The sequence below is a fragment of the Pteropus medius genome, unplaced genomic scaffold (genome assembly GCF_902729225.1).
Source record: "Pteropus medius unplaced genomic scaffold, Ma_sr-lr_union100, whole genome shotgun sequence".
Taxonomy (NCBI): Eukaryota; Metazoa; Chordata; class Mammalia; order Chiroptera; family Pteropodidae; genus Pteropus; species Pteropus medius.
In genome coordinates, this window is record NW_024346667.1 from 27871031 (window position 1) to 27877106 (window position 6076).

General features: G+C 33.4%; 1 pseudogene; it reads left to right on the forward strand.

Annotated features, from left to right (window-relative positions):
• Positions 1-268: 268 nt before the first annotated feature.
• Positions 269-387, forward strand: LOC120613644 (uncharacterized; annotated as a pseudogene).
• Positions 388-6076: the final 5689 nt, after the last annotated feature.

Sequence of the window (6076 nt, forward strand, 5' to 3'; positions counted from 1 at the left end):
TAATTTAAGTACAGTATGATGAGTGTTAAAATAGGAATTATGTCAAGCAGGTCTCTTCCTGAACCAATGCCAGGACACTGAAATGTGAATTAATTGTTCTATATATAACTGAAAAGTTTAGAGATAAGCATGACCTCAGACAAATAGCTCAAACAAAACTACTGAAGATTGGGTTTCTCCATCATGAGCCCGCTTAATAATATGAAACTCCACCCCAGCAAATTCAGATGTGTTCATAGTGTTTTTTTATTAAAAAGAAAAAAAAAAAGTCTACGGCCATGCCACTCTGAACAAGCCCTATCCCGTATGGTCTCGGAAGCTAAGCAGGGTCGGGCCTGGTTAGTACTTGGATGGGAGGCCAACTAGAAAGACTAGGTGTTGTGGGCGTGAAAAATAAAAAATAAGGGACTGTAAGCTGACAAGGTCCTTGCAATCTGTGAGGTCAACCAAGTTGCCGCCTAAAAAAAAAAAAAAAAAGCAGCAATAGGAATTAGAAATCTCACATCACCACGGTAGAAGTCTAGGAAAAAAGATTCTCTTCCTGCAGCTCATGTACAAGAAAAGGAGCGTTCCCCCGCATTAGAAGGTTCAACAGTCCCTCCTTGAATCACATTGGTTTTGACTTGGTTATATTCTCAACTCTGAACAGATGCATGTACCAAGGAGGATGAGAGGTACCAGAAATAACTGGAGCAGTGATACAGAGGTGTTCTTATCAAAACTTCAATTTGTGAGGAGAGGGGAACTAGTGCCCCAAAGAAAGAATTGACTCACATAGGGAAGGTTCAAGGGTGGCAAATGTAACATATTTCCACCAGAGACCTAAGGAGGATACTGTGGAAGAAACAGGTCATTTAAGAGACAAGACTTGTGAGCCTTGAAGAGTAAGAGTTATTAGCCAGGGGAAGTATGATGGGAATAACATGCCTTTTAGAAAAAGAACACAGGTGAAATCAGAAAGCTGTGAAATAATATGGAGTTCACATTTTTAAATGCTTTGTATCTAAAACATCACTCATATATAGACATAGATAGAGTGGATCATGAAAAAAGTCAAGTGAAAATATTCTCTCTTAAAATATATTTAAAGTGTATTTGAGTAAAATATGCCTGGTAGCTACATAAAATACTTTCCAGTGCTCACCAGTACTCAGAATTCTCCTGCGAATCAAGCAACTGCCTTTTTTTATTTTTTAGAACATAAAAAAAAAAAGAGAGATAACACATCAATAGCGCAACCTTCCTCTTTTTCATAAGAAAATATTTTGGTCTTCTAGATTTTTTTTTTTTTTTTTTTTTTAAGCAAGCAATGCTGATTTAAAAGATTTGCTGTACTAGTTAAGCTCTGAGTTGCAATCAACAACACAGCTCGATTTAGTTCAGGTTGTACTATGAATTAAGGTATTTTTCTTGACTTTTTTTCCTTTCGAGAGCTTTTAATTACAAGTTTAATTTCTTTACTTGGTATAGGACCATTCAGGTTATATATTTCATTATGGATGAGTTTTAGTCATTGGTGATTTTCAGAGAATTAATTCATTTTTTCTAAGCTGTCAAATTTATGAGTGTGAAGTGATTTGTTATATTCCTTATCATTCTTTAGGTTGATAAAGGATCTGTAGTAATAGCCCCAGTTTTATCCCTAATATTGATGATTTGCGTCTTCTTCTCATCTTTTTTAGTCATGCTAGAGATTTATCATTTTTATTATTTTTTTGAAGAACCAGTTTTTTGTTTCATTGATTTTCTCTATTATTTTCCTATTTTCAATCTTATTGATTTATTCCCTTATATCTACTATTTTCCTCCTTCTGACTATTTGGGTTTATTTTGCTCTTCTTTTTTAAATTTCTTAATGTAGAAAATTTATGATTACTTTGAGAAAATTTTTTCCTAATTATAATAATTTAATGCTATAAATTTCTCTCTGCACTTCTTTAGTTGCATCCCACATATTTTGATATATCGTGTGTTCATTTTCACTCAGTTCTATGCATTTTTACTACTTTTTAAATTTCCTCTTTGACTCAGGCAGTTTTTACAGTTGCGTTATTTAATTTTCAAATGTTTGGAGATTTTAAAACTGTTTTCCTGTTATTAATTTTTATTTTGATTCCATATGGTCAGAGAATACGCACTGTATGATTTCAATTCTTTTAAATTTGCTGTGATTTATTTTATACCAAACATATAGTCTATCTTGAGTTCTTTAGATATTAAAATATACATTTATAACAGTCTACTGATATGGATGTTTTATCTCTCTGAACAAAGTGTAGAAACTTTGGTCCATTTACCCTCTCCACTTTTTAAATACAATTGTCTTATGTATTTCCTCTACATACATGGGCACCACTTAGTTGATGTTAAAATTTTGCTTCAACCACCAAGTATGATTTAAGAAACTCATAAGAATAGTCTATTTTATTTATCTCTCTTTTTTCCACCAGTCCAATGTTTTTATTTCCAAGCCTTCTTTTGTTATCACTTTCTTTCTCTTTAGAAAATTTCCTTCAGCCATACTTCAAAGGAAAATTTGCTAGTGATCTTTGCTTTTAGTTTTCTTTTCTTTGAGAATATATTTATTTCCTTTTCATTCTTAAATAGTAGTTTCATCAGATATAGAATTTATGATTGACAGTCCTTTTCTTTCAGCACTTTAAAAATACTGCACCACTTCCTTCTGCCCTCCATGATTTCAGATCAGAAATCCACTATTATGTGAGTTCTTGTTCTCTATAAGTAATGTAGTTTCTTTCTAGCCAATTTTAAGTTTTTGTTGTTGTTTTTAGTTTTTAGAAGTTTATATATGTAGAGTAGATTTCTTTGCGTATATGTGTAGAGTAGATTTCTTTGCATAGAAGTTTATGCGTGTAGAGTAGATTTCTTTGCGTATATCCTGTTTGGTATTAACTCAGTCTCTGTCACCATATTTGGGGATTTTTTTTATTCATTTTTTTTCTTCAAGTATCTTGTCAGTGTCTCTTTTTTCTTTACTTTTTTTCTTGGCCTTATTGAAATATAATAGACCATTAGTTGCTCATAGTTACATTGTACAATCAATGAGTTTTTTTAAAATTATAGTTGGCATGCAATAATATATTAATTTTTCACTTGTACAGCATAATGATTAGAGATCCATACCACTCACAAAGTGATCACCCCACTAAATCCAGTACCCTTCTTCCCCTTACATATTTATTACAAGTTAGTGTCTCTATCTTTGTCCTCTCTTTTAACTCAAATAATATGAATGTTAGTTCTTGTTATTGCCCCACAAGTCACTGAGTCTCTATTCTTTTTTTTTTTAGTCTATTTGTTTCTCTGATGTTTACAATAGGTAAATTTGATTGATGTGTTCACAGATTCTCGAGTTCATTGATTTTATTTTGTCATCTTTGTTTTACTATTGAGCCTATCAAGTGAATTTTTACAATTTCATTTCTTATATTTTCCGGTTATATAATTTCCATATTTTTATCCAGTTCTTCTGTTAACTTTTATTTCTTTGATTGTCTATGTTTCCATTTGTTTCAAGAGAATTTTTAACAACTTTTTAAAACATTTTTATGCTTCCATAATTCATGTCAGATGATTCAAACAACTGATTCATCTTGGATTCGGTGATTATCTTTCTCGTTTGGGATATTATGTTATGATTTATTCCTATTTAATTTTTTTTTTTTAAGTACGCAGTCCCCCTGTTAAGTTATAGTCACAGTGCTGGGTGGCTGTGTAAGTTCAGCTTCCAATCTGACCCCTGCCAAACCCACTGCTTGCAAAAGTGGAGCACTTATTCATACTAATACTGCCTCTATTGATGGTTGGGTTGTAGCTCAGCTCTTGCTAACATCTTCCCAGTAAAAGTGGGATACCTCATTGCCTCTGAGTTGGGTGAGGGGTGGGGGATATAAGAGGGGAAGTTACTGAGCTCTCTGATGACATTTGGGAGGAAAGGAGTTGAAGACTGTTTCTTACTTCTTCGTTGCTGCAGAGTAGGGGTAGAAGCTCAATTCCCTGGAGCCCCCTGATACCAGGGAGTAGGGGAGGGGAAGAGGGACAGGCATGCTAACCATCTTTTCCTCTCAACACCTCAGTCAACCTTTTTGTTACCAATTGAATGGAGGGTCACCTTCCTATTGGGCCCCACCGACACCAGGGTAGTTATTGACAGAAACATGTTCTGTTGTTAATCCATTTCCCACTCCTTTGACTTGGGAGAACAAGATTTTTTCAGAGCATTATTGCCCATTCCCATTGAAACTTCTAGGTTGGAGCCTCCTGTCTTGTCTGGGATAAATGGGCAGCAATAGAAACTCATCTTCATTTTATTTCTCAATTTCTGTTTTCGAGTTATGAACAGGTTTTTTCCCATTGTAAAAAGGAGGTTTGGGAAAAATGGGCTACTGCATCTTTGTCAGAATCAGCAGTCTTTTGATTGTTTTTTTAAGAATTAATTTATTGGCTCTCTGAGCAGAAAATGCTAGTTGCCTATACTAACATCTGCTTTTACCATCTCTCTTTGTAATTGTGTTTGACTGGAGGAGCTCAAATCTGCTCCTCCCCTTCGTTAAGATTTCTGTTAGTGATGTTGACAAACCCTGAAGTCAAATATTCATGTATCTCTGTGTGTGTGTCACACACACACAGATGCACACATGTACAAACTTAACTCCTCAGTTTTTTGAGCTCAATTCATTTTGATATTTGACCCAGGAATAATTTTTCAAATACTAACAAGACAGGTCACCTCATTTTATTTACAATAGTCTCTTGATTCTAGTTACTATCAATTGGCAGGACATGCCTTTAATTTAGTGTGGCTTTCCTGAAAAATAGAATTCCTAGTGAAATTATAAGACGTATTAATTATTAGTTATACAAATTTAAGCTGTACGTTGCCTCTAAAAATGAAAAAATAGGGATGCAGGGTGGAGAGGAATATGTCATAAAATCTAGGAAATACTTAGACTTTTGAAATGTAGATTCTAGAGACAGAAGGAAACACGTCCAGGTTTATTATTTTATGGATGAGGAAGCTAAAGTTCAGAGAATAAATATGATATTAAACCATAAAGTTGATCAGTAACAGAATCCCTCAGGTGCTATAGTCTTTCTACTCATAACATAATAGAAAAAGGATAGCCAGAATTTTGTTTAATTATGATGAATAAAGTCTACATATTTATCTCTTATTTCTGAGGAAGTCTCAAAAACGATAGTAAAGGGATAAACATGTTATAAATTATAAGGACAAAAAGAATAGGAAAAAGATGACAGAAAACTTAGAGGTCAACAATTTTGTAAATCATTTAAGTCATAAGGCTAGACTATCAACCTAGGGTCTTTGGAGTTCACGGTCTCTGGACACACGTTATATTAAACAAGACATTATACTTCAAATAACCTTCTTGTAAGAGGAGTTCTGTTTTCAGCCATGTCTGCTATTGTGAGTAAAAGTCAACAATTATGTGGTTCTCTTTGCCTTTTAATATCTAGAGAATTAGACCAGGCCATATATTTTCAAAAAAGAACTAAGAAATACATGACACAGTATATTCATAGCACACACACTCATACACACACGAACACGTCTCACAAAACAACTCATCTTTACTGCATGGACAGCAAGATTCTTATTATCTTGATATTTTCTATGCTATTCTTTCCAGTTGTATTTCATTTTGTTAAAGCAGCGAGTGACCAACTAAATAAATTTCATAACTCACTAATGGACTTAACATGCAATTTTAAAAACATTAACCTGGCTTTTTTTAAAAACCTTAATCAAAGTGATGCATGCTCTAGTTTAAAAAGATAAGTCAAGCTACATGGATTTTTATAAAAAGCAATCCCTTTCTTCCTCTCTCCCATCTATTTTTTACTTTTATCTCTTTCAGCTTTTTTTTTTGCTTTTATTTTCACATATACACATTATATGTTCGTTACTATTTTTTATTTTTCCAGTGTTAGGTATTTTTCTTGCTTCCGGGTATTCTCTATCACCTACTCCCCAATATACACACACAAGCAAATGAATTGTAATATGATAAATAGAACTACCAAGACAATCATA